General features: G+C 42.6%; 1 protein-coding gene and 1 pseudogene across 1 annotated transcript in view; one reads left to right on the forward strand and one right to left on the reverse strand.

Annotated features, from left to right (window-relative positions):
- Window positions 1-17,559, forward strand: part of GUCA1C (guanylate cyclase activator 1C) — a 125,892-nt gene that overhangs the window by 48,603 nt on the left and 59,730 nt on the right. The window lies entirely within an intron of this gene.
- On the reverse strand, window positions 1,077-15,388 carry LOC148511579 (uncharacterized; annotated as a pseudogene).

Raw genomic sequence — 17,559 nt, forward strand, 5'->3', positions numbered from 1 at the left:
AAGGACAGCTGAAATTCTGGTCGAAAAAAAACAAATTGTGAAAAATGCATTTAACGATTGGGTCTGGTATTTTCGGGGAGCCATAAAGATGCGACAAGTGTTTTAAACATCGCACGTGGCTGGCGTAGTCTTTTTAAAAAACATTTAAAAAATGCCTGCACCAGCCACGTGCGATGTTTAAAACACTTGTTGCATCCTTACGGCCCCCCGAAATGAAATACCAGACCCAAAACTTTAAATGCATTATTCACAAATGTTATTTTTTTCAACTAAAATTCGGCGGTCATTTTTCGCCAAAGTACGCAACTTACGAAAAAAATTGCCATATCATTAGGAGGGCTCAGGGCCGTTGAGAGCGCTGCCGGGCCCCGGTAAAGAGGGGTCGTGGCCTAATCGCGGGAGACGTGGCCACGCCCCCTCGAATAAAAAAGTTTTAAAAAGTATACATTTGCAGCGCCGCACGCCGGGGAGAGGGGCGCTGCGAGCCCCTCAGCCCGGCGCAAAGCCAGGGGGGGCGCAATCAGTGTGATCGCTCCGCCCCTCAGGCATAGGAGATTGCTCGCGGCTGCTAAGCAGCAGCCACAGCAATCTCCCATTGCATCTCAGCACATGCTGTGTGCTGGGAGATAGTGAGGAGGGAGGGGGGGCGGCGCCGGACCCGGGCCCCCGCCGGGCCCCTCTGGAAGCCCGGGCCCGGGTAAATTGTACCCTCTCCCCCCCCTCTCGGCGCCCCTGGGAGGGCTGTTCAAAGGGTTCTGAAAGAAATTCCCCCATTTTTAGCCAAAAATAAGGATTTTGCTATTTTTTTCTCCATGTCTAAGCATTTTTTCTCCAAAAATCGGCAATAAATTATGTGCAATAATATTGGCGAGAAATCGGGCGATAGTATCACCGGTAATTGAATATGGCCCTAAATATGTGATCCTTCACTCAAAGAAACAGACTCCATGATAGGATCACTTGATGCTGAGGATGCTAAAGGTACTGTGATGACATCCTCATAACTTGGTCCATTAGAAGATAAAGATGGAAATATCTTCTTTAAATGGGACACATTCCTTGTCACTGTTTGATTGTCATTTCCTGCAACAATCATTGTTCCTTTCCTTTTCATTATAGTCAATGGAATGGCGAAAAGCAGTCATGTCCTTGCGTACTACTTTTTGTTTCACCAGAACACGATCTCCTTCTTGTAAATCAGAAACAATAGTTCTCCTTTTCCGGTCTGCATATTGTTTAGACTTTTCTTTATTGGCAGAGTCCGTCTTTCTAACTTGATGATCTTTAGACAAAGGAGTCAAATAAATTTCTAGAAGAGGGGATCTGATCACTTTTCTTTGAAACATTAATGTCTGAGGAGGGACATGTGTTGTGGAGTGAGGCACTGATCGATATTGTCTGAGAAATTGATTTAAGGATTGTTGAATTGGAATTCCGGATACTTTACAAATCTTTATTTACTTTCCAGGATTACGCATAAAACGTTCAACAAGACCATTAGCTTGTGGCCACAAGGGAGTCATTTTTTGATGTTGAATTCCAAACTATTTCATGAATTTGCTGAAATCACCACCTTGAAATGGCAGACCATTATCTGTCTTTATTGTTCCTGGAATTCCATAAGTAGTGAAGATTGTATCCAATGCTGGTAAGACAGATGTGGCAAATGTTGAAGATTGTAGTTCAAAAACAGAACATAGTGAATATTCATCCATAGCCACAAGTATGTATTTACCATTGTATAATGCCATAGAAGTCAATGTCGACATTTCCCCAGACATTGTCAGGTAGGTCAGTCATACGTAATGGTTCACTGTGTTTGCATAGAAAGAAGGGTGCATGTCATACATTTTCGGATAACAAGTTGATCCACGGAGGGAAACCATACCTTTTCACATAAAAGTGGTTTGGTCTTTACAATTCCTAAATGCGCAATGTCAATTACCTGCTTTCTCAAAACAGCTGGAATGACAATTTTGTCACCTCTGTGAATGATTGAATCATCATACACAGTTAGTTCATGACAATGTTTATGAAGTGCTCTAAAGTCTTGTTCCTCATCAGTTGAAAATAGAAACTTTCCCAGCAGCCAATCATTGGAAATAATACAGTGTTTTACTGCTGATAAAACTTTATCTGAGGAAGAGGCCTCTTTGATGCTGTCACTAGTAAGTGAATCAGGAATTGAATTGTTGATAATAAAGTTCACATACTCCTCCACTGAAGTAGACTGTGAGATGTCAGAAGGCAGAGGATGTCTAGACATGTAATCTGAAGGATTATCAGCGCCAGCACTATGAATGAAGGAGAAATTGTATGCCTGTAAGCGTAAACCCCATTGCTGTATCCTAGCTGGTTGTTTGGATTTCAGATTTCCAAAAAGTCACCAGTGCTTGATGATCAGTCTGGATGGTAAAGTCAGTGCCGTATAAATAGAGATGAAAGCATCACAACCACAGACTACTGCAAGAGCTTCCCTTTCTGGTTGGGAGTAACAGTTTTCCAACTCTGTCAAATTGTGACTCGCACATGCTACAATGTGATGAACCCTATGGGTATTCATCTGAGTCAAGATAGCTCCTAGCCCCACAGGACTAGCATCCACAATAAGTTCTGTTTTCCAGGCAATGTCGTAATATGACATTGTGACACTATCCTGCAGACATCGTTTTAGGTCATCGAATGCTTGTGACTGAGAGGAAGTCCATAAGAATTTAGCATTTTTCTTTGCCCTAAGTGGGGCTGTCAGAGTGGCATAATTTAGAATGAATTGGGAACAATAGTTGGTCATCCCAAAAAATGACTTGACTCACCAGCATTAGTAGGTTTTGACATATTCATGATAGCTTGAACTTTTTGTGGATCAGGACTCACCCCATCTTGAGAGAAAATGTGACCAAAAAATGTGAGTTGCTGTTGAAGAAAGACGAATTTATCTTTATTCAGTGTTAAATTCCTGTCTTCAAAACACTGAAACACTTGACGCAGAGCCACATCATGAATATCATCACTGTAATTGATGGCATTTTGAACTGACTGTATAACTTGATGGATAGCATTTTGAAACACCTCTGCTGCAGATATGATTCCAAATGACAGTCATTTGTATCTTCGTAGCCCAACAGGAGTTGTGAATGTTGTTATTTGTTGCGACTCTTCATCAAGTCCCAGTTGATGATAACCTTTATTTAAATCCAATTTCAAAAAGAAACATGCACCTGTGAGTCTATGTATAATATCATCCATAGTAGGAGTAAAACGGTGCTCTCCATTAATGGCAACTTTAGGATGACGCATATCAACACATATTCTCACTGCAATTGGTTGACCTGGTTTGGTGATAACCATAGTGTTGGGCCAGAGACCTTTTCAATGATATCTAAGACTTCAAGAGTCTGTATTTCCTCTTCCACATGCTTCCTTATGTTGATAGAATGTTCTCGAGCAATTGGTATCAAATCCAAGAGATTGCCTCTTGCATATTTAGTGACAAAAAATAATGCTTTTGTCATTTTATCATTTTTGCGTGCAATAACATCAAAAGAACCCTGTAAGGGAAGTGGTCGTTTATTACCATAAGTGAATATTTTTACAGATGTTGGATTTAAAACCACTTTGCCATGCAGCGTCTTGAAACAGATAGCATCCTTTAGATTTACAGAAGCACCAGAATCAATTAGAAATTCAACAGAAGTGTTGTCTAGGGTGATGTCAGTTTTGGACTGACCTTGTTTTTTCCGACTTGATGAATCTTGTAGATAAAACCTTTTGGCATATTATCACTGTCAGATGATTCTGCAGCTGGAGACGATGTAGAATCCACACAATGCACTGTCTTTCTCCTGGATTTAAACTGCTGTGAAGATTGTTTGGGTGTAGATTTGGTTTCCTTGGATTTGCAGACAGAGGAAAAGTGATTCAGTTTGCCACATGCAGTGCAGATTTTACCAGTGGCAGGATAGTCTCTGAATCTGGATAGGAGTGTCCACACCTGTAACATGATCTAGATTTACTCGACTCCAGATTGTCAATTGTGTCAGTATGTAATTTATTGCACACTTCCAGCTGGTTCATGCCCCTCTCAAATGTCCATAGCATGTGTTTCTTATAGTTCAAGATAAGGATATTGAATTAGAACCTCTATACACTCCTGCCTATACCTTCTTATATCCTGCCTATACCTTCTAATATCCTGCCTATAAACCTCTTGATTCAAATAGACACAGTCCAGCCTCTAACAACTGGTTGTCTCTGGTTTCCTGTTCATGCACATCCTAACAGTTGGTCATATAATGTACATTTCGGTGCTTTAAGTCTCTGCGGTACATTTAGTTGAGAATGCATGTTGCGATCTTCACACTGACTATATCAAAATGCTGTTGAAAGAGTGCAGATTAGTATAATATGAAGCATGGCATACTTATCATGTATTAAACCTGAGCTACTAAATAAGCTTTATTTCACAGCAATTATAATAAATGAACAAACTTGAATCTTATACTTTAAAGCTTATGGAACCTTGTATGTAAATATGTAATGTGTAAGTATGTGGGGTTGGATAGAAAGACGCTAGTTAACTTGGGGCAGATGCATGTGCATGAGGCTAATAAACAGCATTTTCATACAGGATCTTATACATTCGCTGATATGCGACTAGTTAACAGCGCAATTGTGTGTGTTAATGTGTGTATGAGAAATGGTGAAAGATGCAATCGCATGATGCTAACAGTAATATCGCCATATGTACTTAAGTGTGAGTTTACCTAAAATGGCGCTTGGGCGGCCATTCACAAAATGGCGTCTTGCGATCTCATTTTCTAAAATGGCATCTTGCGGCTAGTCGCAAGATGGCGTCTTTATGATCTAATTTTAAGCTGATCTTGTCTCAGCCAATTATCCAGCTTCGACAGTCTACCCTTTGATAGCGAACAACATGCTATCACAATCTGATTTTAAAAATTAATTTAGGCTTACATTTATATATTATTTAGTGTTATTATGGGATGGCACAAGGTGGTATCCATCAATAACGTGTCTCTGAGTGGGGACATAAAACTACTATTATACGCACACCGCGGATCTTGGAAGATCATGTGAAAGGTGTGGGGATACACCAGTCCTATAAAGGCAGTCTTGAAGGGGAATTTGAGACTTTACATTATCTGAGGTATTTCAAAAATAACATTTCAATAATACATTCTATGCATGTCTAAATATAATACATTAAATGATGGTATATCCTAGTTCAGGGTTGTAATGCAGTTCTATATTTACCTCAGTATTCATATTGCCATTACTGACCACCGTCATAATTTCGTTCTTTCGTTTTACTCTATTTTTACATTTTCCACACTTCAACACAATAGGAACACACCGGACACATATGCCAATTTTTATGATGATAATCAGTATAAGGATCAAGAATTTGCCTATGCTGGCAATTACTTCCTGGACCCATTCCCCTCGACCTGAGAACCATTTCACTGGGTTCAGCCATGAAACCCATCCTTCTATCTTCTCTCCTACTTCAGCCACTGAAGCATTATGGTTCTTACAAAACTCCCATTTTAGCTGCAGAATTTCATCCATCTTCTGGTCTATCACCTCCTTGGGGTCGCTGGTATCATTGGTGACATAGGTGCAACATTTTACTCCAAATTGGGTGGCCAAAGTTACGCAGTACCCTCCAGTAATGGCAGTTAAATAATTTAACACTAGCCTGTGTTGCACCAGTTCTTTCTTGTACGCTTGCAATTCTCTCCCTGTATACCTGAATGTGTCATCATACATCTCGGTGATATTATCTATCAATTTAGCAAGTTCCTGAATATATCTAAAATTTAATGTACCCCGAGCGATCCTAGTGGGATTCAGTGTGACTAAAACTTGGAAGCCAGTTGTCTCACTGATTAACTGAGTGGCTTTATGCACATCACCAGGTATCATATTTCGTTTGCCTCTGTGTTCATACTGCATGTGAAGATATAGTGATGGTGTGTTTTTATGGATACTGAGCATTTCAACATGTGTGAGGGTCATAACTTCTGGGACTACTCTTCCCAGGTAACACAAACCTTCGGAACTCGGGGAGAGCCACTTATACGCCTTTCTTCCACATATAAAATACACATTATCGGGGAGAACATAAGGGATGGTATGCATCATTATCATCAAACACATTTCCCTTGCAAACAATCCTATCTCAGGGTCTTCCATCTGGTACATGCAAGTCTCTGGTTGTATTATTTTAGCACAATAACCATCTTACCAATAATTTCTTTGGTGGAACTCAATGTATACCGGTACCTAAAATGTTTCCCACTAGATTTAATTGAGCGTAACAGATCATGGTTTATGGACTCATTATCAGCTCTCTGTGAGAAGGTCATCGTCTGATTATTCCCCATCACTTCCCAACTCCCAGGTTTATTGGGGTTGGTTATGTTTAAACACAAAGTGATCTATCTACTTGGAATTGATAGAGTTTAAAATGAGGTGGTTTGGATGAGAGGAATTTTCCATCCAATGTTTTCCCTTTTTGCAATTCTCAAATTTCCGTGATATTCAGTGGAAATGGCACCAACCCTACATTATGCTGTCCCTGTGGCACATGTGAACACACCCAGCAATCAGTTTGATTTAATATTTTGCTTACCGTGCTATGATAATCCTCTAAAGGATACCCACCCCAATACGGGTTATATTTAGGCTGCCACCATTGCATATAGTTCTCATCAACTAGGGACCCACAAAGCTCACAAATACAGGAATCTTCAGACGATAAACCTGCACACCGTCCCCAAGTATCCGGAATTATAGCTCTCTTAACAAATAACAGTACTAAGATTGGTCAGACACTCTCCTGATTGGCATTGCACTCCTCCTGACTCCATTCCATCAGCACTGCCATCAGCTCCCATCTCCTCAATTGGTCCCCCATCACAGAAACCAGATATCCCCGAGCCAATCAAAATGGTGAAAACTCTGGAAAAGAATATGAAAATGAACACAGAAGGCCAGTCCATTGTCACAACAAAGACCTGCAAATTTCTTTTAGTTCAGGTATCTCACTACAACCTTTTCAATCCTCCCGGAACAAGCTCGCGATAGACAGGTCCACGTTATCAGCCTTGTCTCCAACTTGTTTCTCCACCGGTTGATTGACCTTTTTGCAGAATGGACCCAGGTATCTCTCTCAGCCACCTTCAAAGATGTAGTACTTGTCAGCAGCACCTGTTATGGACCTTCCGACCGACAACCTGAACGCAAGAAATTTCTGATCATAACATTTTCTCCTGGTTCAACATCATGATAGTTAGTTTCAGGCATATCATGGGACAACAATTTCAGTTTCTGCTGTTGCTGTTTTAATTGCTTACTCATTGATATAAGATACCTTACAGTTACCTCGTTGTTAAATTTCAAGTCTTCATGTGGACTTATAAGCAAATAAGGTTGTCTACTGAACAGTATTTCAAATGAGGACAGATTTAGAGGGGGTCTAGGAGTGGTCCTTATGCTATGCAGGACCAACGGTAATGCTTCTGGCCAGTCCAGTCTCTCCCATGATTTTACTTAACTTATTTTTAATAGTCCCGTTCATCCTCTCTACCTTGGCGCTGGCTCGCGGTCGGTAGGGGCTGTGAAGTCGGCTATTAATACCCATCAGCTTACACATATTTTGAAAAACATCACCTGTGAAATGAGTACTCCTGTCACTCTCGATGATTTTAGGGATACCGTATCTGCATACAAATTCCTGAACTATTTTCTTGGCAGTAAACGCAGCAGTATTAGTGGCCGCTGGGTAGGCCTCAACCCAATTAGAAAATACATCAGTGCACACCAATACATACTTGAGATTCCTGCAGGGTGGTAATTGGATGAAATCAATTTGTATCACCTGGAAAGGTCCATTAGTCGGTCGAATGTGGGACGGTTCGGTTGGGATCGCTTTCTCTATGTTCTTCCTCAAGCAGGTCAGACAGGACATTGCTCTCTTTTCTGCTTGGGAAGAAAAACCTGGTGTGCACCAGTATGCCCTCACCAATTTACACATACCTTGCTTTCCAAGATGAGTCAGACCATGGGCTGCCTCAGCCAGGCTGGGGTAATATGCTTTGGGGGCTACTGGCTTACCTTGTCCGTCCCTCCAGAGCCCAGAGGACTCTTGCCCACATCCCTTGGATTTCCAGATGGACTTTTCCTGTGTTGAACACAAATTTTGCATCTCAATTAATTTCAGCATGTCAATTGTTTGAAAAGACATAATTTGTTCAGTTGGAGAAAACATTTTTAACCCTGCTGCCCATTTTGCAGCTTCATGGGCTCTGTTGTTGCCCTGTGACACCGGATCATCCTCACATGTATGGGCTTTACACTTAATTACTGCCACCGCTTTGGGCAGTTGGATTACTTCTAAAAGATGTTTTATGTGTCGGGAATGTGCAACTGGTGTGCCTGCTGCTGTCATAAAATTTCTCAGACGCCATAGAGCCCCGAAATCGTGCACCACCCCGAACGCGTACCTCGAGTCAGTGTAAATGTTAGCAGACTTGCCTGCTGCCTGTTCACACGCTCTAGTTAGTGCTACTAACTCTGCCACCTGGGCTGAGTGAGGAGGACCAAGAGGTTTAGCTTCTATGATGTCTGTGTCATTTACAACAGCTTAACCTGTACATAATTCACCTGTGTCTGTTTGTCTATGACAACTCCCATCCGTGTAAAAAGTTACATCTACATTCTATAAAGGTGTGTCATGTATGTCACGTCTAGCACTAAAGGTCTGATTCAGATATTCCATGCAATCGTGTGCATCATTATGTCCGCTGAACTCACCTCCCGCCAGCAACTCGTCTCCTTCCACCTTTTATACATCATGATGTACATATGTAAATACGTTGCTGGGTTCAGCATGCTGCAATGTTTAACAGTGATGTTTGCAGGTGCGATTAGAGCTAGTTCCCATTTGGTAAACCTAGCTGAAGAGACATGTCTGGTTTGAGCAGAGTTCAGCAGAGCAGATACAGCGTGGGGAATATAGACAATCATATCATGACCCAATACTACGTCCACACTTTTACTCACCAATAGAGCAGTAGCTGCTACACTTCTCAAACAGGTGGGGATTGATCTTGCCACAGTGTCCAATTGGGCACTGTAGTATACTACGGGCCTACTGGCATCACCATGTTTTTGTGTGAGGACACCTGCAGCACAACCATTTGCTTCCGTACAATACAAATCAAAAGGTTTTTCATAATCAGGTATTCCCAATGCAGGTGCTTTTGTCAGACTATCCTTAAGATTAAGGAAAGCCTGCTCTGATTCCTCTGTGTGTATGACACGATCGGGCTTTGAAGAAGAGACTAAGGCCCTCATTCAGAGCCGTACGCTCTGAGCAGAGCGCACGCTCTGAATGAGGGCCGGGCTCCATTTTCATGGAGCGTCCTCCTGGACACTCGTATAGCTGTGGGTCACCACCCACAGGCTATACGAGCGTGCTTTGTGATGGCCGCGATGGTCGAGACCATCGCGACCATCGAATTTGCGAGCCGGAGCCTGCGGTTGAGGTTTTCAACCGCAAGCTCCGGAGTGATTTTGGCTCTATCAGAGCCAAAATCACTCCCACTGACATCACTAGTGATGTCAGTGGGCCGGCTTCTGACGGGAGGCGTTCCCGTGGGAACGCCCCCATCAGGGAGGCACGCCCCCGGCACGCCCACCAAAGGGGGCGTGCTGTCAATCAACATTGACAGCACGCCCCCTTTGATCGGACACAACGAGCGAAGGACTTTCCTTCGCTCGTCGCGTCTGGCGCATGCGCACGACGGAGCTCCCTCCGTCGTGCGCATGCTCAGTGCATAACATCGACCCACTTGCGAGCGGACAGCCGCTCGCGAGTGGGTCTGAATCAGGCCCTAAGTCCTGCAAAGGCAAGGCCAAAATAGAAAAACCTGGGATCCACATTCTACAGTATCCACACATTCCCAAGAAGATACGAATTTGCTGTTGATTCTGCGGCAGTGTCATGTTCTGTATGGCCTGGATTCTATCATTTGTGAGATGTTGTAACCCCTGGGTTAGGCAGTGTCCCAAATATTTTACTCTGGATTGGCACGGCTGTAGTTTGTCCTTAGCAACCTTGTGTCCTGTATGCGAGAGATGAAGCAACAAAAGTTTAGTATCATTCAAACATGACATAAATAAATCAGAACATAGCAATAAATCATCCACATATTGAATTAGAATAGATCCATTGGCAGGTTGAAAAGATTGTAAATAGTCGTGCAAGGCCTGGGAGAAGATACTGGGGCTGTCTATGAAACCTTGAGGCAACCGAGTCCATGTATATTGTACACCGCTGTATGTAAATGCGAATAAATACTGACAGTCAGGGTGGAGAGGCACAGAGAAGAAAGCAGAACAGAGGTCAATGACAGTGAAATGGGTTGCGTTTGGAGGGATCTGTATAAGAATGACAGCTGGATTTGGCACTGCGAGGAATTGGCTCTCTACTACCTTATTAACACCTCTAAGGTCTTGTACCAGCCTATAACCCCTCCCACCACTCTTCTTCACCGGAAAGATGGGACTGTTGGCTACACTAGCTGTACGAATTAAAATTCCCTGTTGTAATAATCGCTCAATTATTGGAAAAAACCCTAATTCTACCTCCTGTTTTAGTGGGTACTGGGGAATTTTTGGAGCTTGCCTACCGCCTTTTAAATTTACCATTACGGGGCTTACGTTTGCCATTAATCCAGTGTCCTTTCCAACCTTAGTCCAAAGGGAATCTGGAATTTGGGACAACATTTCATCTACCTGAGATGGATTTTCATATAAACTGGTAGAGTGATACATTATCCTTTGGGGAGTGTCTAACATATCCCGCACCTTGTGCGCAACTCTTTCTGGGATATCTAGAAATACACCATCAGGGGTGCAAATTATGACACATCCCATCTTACATAACAAATCTCTACCCAGCAGGTTAGTAGGAGCCGCAGCAGCCAGAAGGAAAGAATGCCTGGTATGCAGTGGCCCGATAGTAACCCCTGTGGATTTTGTTAAAGGATAATGTTTCACTTTACCTGTTACACCCATTGTTGGTACACTCTCGTTGGTCACCTGTAAATTAATGGGAGATTTTATCACTGACCTGGTCATCCCTGTGTCTACAAGAAAAGGATATTTAGTACCAGCTACATCAACCATCATGACCGGTTCTTCCCTAGTACTTCCCGTTAACCTGACTATCTGTAGACTACAGGTATGACCTGACCCCTAGCGTTGGCTTCCATTCTCCAATAAAGCATTAACGGCTACTATTGGAGCTGGTGCCTGTTGGACATTTGCTGGTCTCTGTGCATATCCCTTATGGGGATATGCAGGTTTTCCCTGATTTGGGGGTCCTACCCTTTTTGCTCTGCAGTTTCTACTTACATGTCCTGGCTGGTTACAATTAAAACATGTTCGTGGATCGGATGAAGACACAGGTTGTTGTGAGGTTTGAGCAGGGGGAAAAGGTGATGGATATGGGTAGGGATATAGAGGATAAGGGTATTGTGGGGGGTATGAAGTTTGTGAGTAGTATGGGACCTGTGGTTGTGTAGGGTTAGTGGAATAGAGCTGTGTTTGCTGTTGCATGGGATTAGTGAGGGCATATAACTGTTCAGGTGTAAGTGTGTGTGTGTAGATGCAAGTGTACCTGTTGGCTGTGATGTTACCGTCAATCCTTCCAGAGCTTGGATACTGACAGCCATTAGTTCTTTGCTCTGGGTCTCTCTCTTATTTGAGATGTTCTTATCATGTTCTATGGCAGATTCTATGAGGGTATCTATTGTGACTCCCCTCCAGCCAGGTTGTGAGGTCTGAACCCGAGTCTTTAAGTATTCTTTAAGACCATCCATGAGTACCGTGGCTATCATTCCCCTGTGGTGAGTGCTATCTTTAATATCTTCTATCCCAGTGTACTGGGTGATAGCCTGCAAAGCCCGGTCGCAGTGATCTTCTGCAGATTCACTCTCTTTTTACTTTATAGTGAAAATTTTGTTCCAGTTAACTACTACCGGAAAATATATACCCAATTGAGTTACAATGCGGGAAATGAAACCTTGGTTTATTTGGTCTGTTAAGGGAACATCACCATCCAATACACAATCCGTGATAAATTTTGTCACGTCGGTATTGCGTGGTAGACAGGCCCTTAACACCACACGCCAATCTTTATTAGTTGGCTCATGAGAACTACCCAAATTCCTCAAAAATCTTTGACATTTGGTTAGTTCCTTTTTGGGATCGGGGAAATCATTTATGATGGAATTTAGTTCTGCTCTTGTCCAAGGACAATGCATTACCACTTCCCTCGTGGGCACTACACCATTCACATCTGCATTTCCATTCGGAACAGTTATTGTCCGAATGGGATGCAGACCGGCAGCGCTGCTACCTTTGACTTTGTTACCTGGCTGGGGGTTTAATCTGTTGCTGCTACGTATGGTATTAATAACTTCCTCTACGGGTGCAGAGGGTGTTAGAACTTCCCTTGCTGTTACCGATGGAGATGGCGGCACCACTCGTGATTGTCGTGGTGCAGCATCTATCATCTGTACAGCATGGGAAATAGCAGACATTACAATAGGCTCATCATCCACATCATGAACATTTTCTTTATGGTTGCTTAAGAGAGGGTACAAATTGCTTGTTACATTTTTATGGGTATTTTTGATAACTGTACTTGCACCTCCATCCACATAAGGTGGAGGTGGTGCACGTGAACTGCTGGCGATACTTTCCACAATGCTGCCTTGCTGCACGTGCATGCCATTTGCAGGTCGCCCGCATTGCAATTGAGCGTCACGGATGTATTCTCTGGCAATGCGCTCACAATGCTAGTTTGCGTCGCTTGTGCATTTTTAAGCCACGCATCCCCTTCATGCTGCCACAACTTTAAACATTCATAATATTTGACCTTTTTCTCTCGGGAGCGCATCAGACTGATGTGATCCCGGACATTATCTAATACATCTTTATCAAAACTACCAATTCTGGGAAACGGTCTAACACTCTTCATCGTCATTTTAAACCATACATCACAATACCTTATTGCATAAGTACCGTACTTAGCATGCATAATACAATGGGCCGATCCAAGCGGCGCTTCCATTAGCAGCACATCATTGTCTAACATCTCTATTGTTTGCATGGCTCCCATTCTGAGACAACTCCTACATTTTTCAATAAAGATTTAAACTGGTGAAAGACAGTCAAGATACTTTCACTTACCTGTGGACGATTTAAACGGCAGCACCCACATACCTGTGAAGATTTGAAGAAGGCAACTTCCACACCTATGGAAGTTTAAGTCGGCTACTTCCACGCACCTCTCTACAACAAAGACAACATGTACACCTGCTACTGTGTATAGAATGGTAAGCTGCTTACCGAGCGACTAGCACTTAGCCCTTAAAGGTCATACGGTACCTCTAACTTTAGGGAACAAGTTACCCCTACCAACAAATACTCACTGTTACACACTTTTTTCCTGCGCAGAAAAATACACGTTAACCCAGATATTGATAACAATTGAAAAATGTAAACCTCAACGGCTTTGTTTAAACAATAAGGTTCTATCAATAAAGGAAAACAAACTTTTTCCTCTCTTGTCCCTGGATTCTAGTCAGCATCCCTGGCTCACAAAGAAAACAGGTAGCGATTTCTCAGCACCGAGCGGTTGCAGGTAAACCCTGCATGTGGCCACTCCACCCTTTGGTGAGATATCGATAACCGTATGTATCGTGTGAGTAGGTAAGTGACTTCACTATGAGTCCCCAACTAAGGATATTGAATTAGAACCTCTATACACTCCTGTCTATACCTTCTAATATCCTGCCTGTAAACCTCTAAGGATGACGCTATTTTGCGTATGCAGTCATATAGTAAATAAAGACTCCAGACCTTTTACCTGTGGTTCCAAAGCACAAAGTGATATTTCAAGTAAACACGCTATGATCTAAATACAACTTAGCGCAAAGAATTATACAGACCTCAGTAGTTATACATACGCAGCGCTCTGGGCCAGATGTAGGCTTCAGCAAGATACCCCGTCTATCAGCATTCAGCAAGAAGACTCAGACTGGGGTCACAACACACACGTTTATACTCTCACAGAAACAGACAACACAATAGAGAGGCTAGTCGCTGATGCCATTGGTTCCCAGGAGGATGCATCTGTTGCAGAGCATTTAACAGGTTGATTCAAATAGACACAGTCCAGCCTCTAACAACTGGTTGTCTCTGGTTTCCTGTTCATGCACATCCTAACAGTTGGTCATATAATGTACATTTCGGTGCTTTAAGTCTCTGCGGTCCATAAGTTGAGAATGCATGTTGTGATCTTCACACTGACTATATCAAAATGCTGTTGAAAGAGTGCAGATCAGTATAATACCAAGCACGGATTACTTATCATGTATTAAACCTGAGCTACTAAATAAGCTTTATTTCACAGCAATTATAATAAATGAACAAACTTGAATCTTATACTTTAAAGCTTATGGAACCTTGTATGTAAATATGTACTGTGTAAGTATGTGGTGTTTGATAGAAAGACGCTAGTTAACTTGGGGCAGATGCGTGCGCATGAGGCTAATAAACAGCGTTTTCATACAGGATCTTATACATTCTCTAATGTGCGACTAGTTAACAGCTCAATTGTGCGTATTAATGTGTGTATGAGAAATGGTGAAAGATGCAATCGCATGATGCTAATAGTAATATCGCCATATGTACTTAAGTGTGAGTTTACCTAAAATGGCGCTTGGGCGGCCATTCGCAAAATGGCGTCTTGCGATCTCATTTTCTAAAATGGCGTCTTGCGGCCAGTCGCAAGATGGCGTCTTTACGATCTAATTTTAAGCTGATCTTGTCTCAGCCAATTATCCAGCTTCGACAAAGACCTCTAGCATATTGCTGCAGCTGTCAGTGTCAAATTTAAGAGCACGTCTACGCAACTTTCCACATGTGCCAAATGCAATTAGCTGCTGTTTAGTTTCATCTTCAACAACATGGAACTGACATGTTCTGGCAAGAATCCTTAATCTAGTAATATATTCATCAACAGATTCATTGTGCAGTTGCATAGCTGTCCTGAACAGGTATTTGGAATGTGATTGGCTGTATTTTGGAGGAAAATAGGCAGTCAAAGATTCCCTGCATTTGGTGTAGTCCTTGGTTTCTGCCTCTGTCATACTATCATAAAGTGAATCAATCTCGGGGCCAGCACTGATAACAAGCATGCTTTTCTTTTTGCTGTCAGAAGCTACCCCCATAGCTTCAATAAAATGAACAAACCTTGCAAGCCATTGTCTCCATAATTCTGCAGCATTAATGGGCATCACCATGCAGAATCTGAGGAATTAATGCTAGCATGTCAGCCATGGTGACTGTGAGTAAGGTAGCTGAGTGTAATGACAAATTTATCCTCATCACCAGTTGTTATATTCTGACGTACCTTTCCTTATTGCAATGAATCATCAAGTATGCGGTTTATGTAGTTTATTTCTTATTAGTAATACTTACATTATTACAGGTATATAAAGACATAGGGGGTCATTCAGACCCGCTCGCGAGTGGCAGTATGCTCGCAAGCGGGTCGATGTTCCTCACTGCACATGTGCACGACGGAGGGAGCTCCGTAGTGCGCATGCGCGAGACCCGGGGAGCGACGGGCTTTCCATCGCTCCGGGTCTCGCACCAAAGGGGGCGTGCTGTCGATGTTGATTGACAGCACGCCCCCTTTGGTGGGCGTGCCGGGGGCGTGCCTGCCAGACGGAGGCGTTCCCATGGGAACGCCTACCGTCTGAAGCCGGCCCCACAGACATCACTAGTGATGTCAGTGGGAGTGATTTTGGCTCTGATAGAGCCAAAATCACTCCAGGGCTTGTGACAGGGAGACCCTACCGCAGGGTCTCCGTCGCAAGTCCGATGGGTGCGATGGTCAAGACCATCGCGACCATCATCATGGACGCTCGCTATAGCTGTGGGTGGTCACCCACAGCTATACGAGCGTCCAGGAGGCCGCTCCATTTTCATGGAGGAGGGCCCTGATTCAGAGCGAGCGCTCTGGTCAGAGCGTTCAGCTCTGAATCAGGCCCATAGGCCCATATGCCCATATTCAATTTGAGGCGAAAAGTCCAGACTTTTCATCTTCTGGACTTTTTGCCTCCTTCACCTGTTTTCCAGACAGAAAAGTATCGAGCGCGTGCCTGCTATTCCCCGTACGCAATACCAAAGTAGGCAAAAACAGGAACAGGCGAAACTTGGATCAGCGAAAAAATACGGGAATTTTTGGGAACTAATTGTAGGAGCCCCTTAAAGATGTCCAGACCTGGGTGATCACTATGGGTACCCCCGTTTTTGCCTGCAGAAGAAAGTTATTGTTTTTAAATTGCAGCGGCAGGTGCTTTTTTTCCGACATTGAAGAAGTGATGCAGAAGAGCACTTAGCTTTTTTTGTTTGTTTTTAAAAGTGGTCCCATCAAATTTGGGGTACTTGAAAATGGGTACTAGCATATTTTTAAGTCCCTAAACTCATTTTTTTTAAATTCTGCAAAAATGCACCTGCCGCTACTCTGTGCAATGAAGAAAACACCTGTCGCATATAAGGGAACTCCTGTGGATTTAATTTGTCTATTTTAGAAGTGGTTTTTAGTTTTTTTCTCTTTTCACCCCACAAAAAAAATGTTTTTTTTCTTTTTGGGTGTCCCGATATTTTTTTTTTTACTTTTTTTTTGCACATTTCGTTTTAAGGGGGCAGTTTTTTAAAGCCTGCACCCCTAAACCCCAAATCTGCAGTTTTTTCACCTGCTAAAGGTAATTGAAAAATTATCCCTGTTTTTTAAAATGACTTTTCGCTCCATCTAATTGTAATAGCCGCGGCAGGTGCATTTTTGCGACTATGAAGAAGTGGTGAAGAATAGCACTTAGATTTTTTTGGGGGGGGAAATAGCTATTCCTATAAAATTTGGGGTACATGAAAATGGGGGTAAGCATTTTTTTAAGTCCCTAAAGTTATTTTTCAAATTCTGCAAAAATGCACCTGCCGCTTGTCCCCACAATGAAGAAACCACCTGCTGCATACATGGTGACCGACCTGAATTAATTTAGATAGTTTGGCACTTTGTTCCCCTATTTTTTTTTTTTTTAACCCCCAAAATTAAACTTAATTTTTTTGGGGTGTCCCGATTATTTTTAAACTTTTTTTGATGCAGTTTTTTTTAAAATGACACTCCCAGGGGTGCAGGCTATTTTTTGTAAGCCTGCACTCCTAAACCCCAATTCTGCACTTTTTTTCGCCAACAAAAAGCTGGTGAAAACTTATCCCCGTATTTTTATCGCGCCGGCCAAAAAGTCAATGTAATTGAATACGGGGATAATTCAAAGAGGCGAAAATGACGTCATCGGCGATAAATTATCGCTGATTCCGACATTTCGCCTCAAATTTAATATGGCCAATAATCTCATCATTGCTGTTCTTCTTCTCCTTCCTCCCACTATC

The sequence above is a fragment of the Taudactylus pleione genome, unplaced genomic scaffold, assembly GCF_031769625.1.
Source record: "Taudactylus pleione unplaced genomic scaffold, aTauple2 ptg000305l, whole genome shotgun sequence".
In the NCBI taxonomy this organism is placed as follows: domain Eukaryota; kingdom Metazoa; phylum Chordata; class Amphibia; order Anura; family Myobatrachidae; genus Taudactylus; species Taudactylus pleione.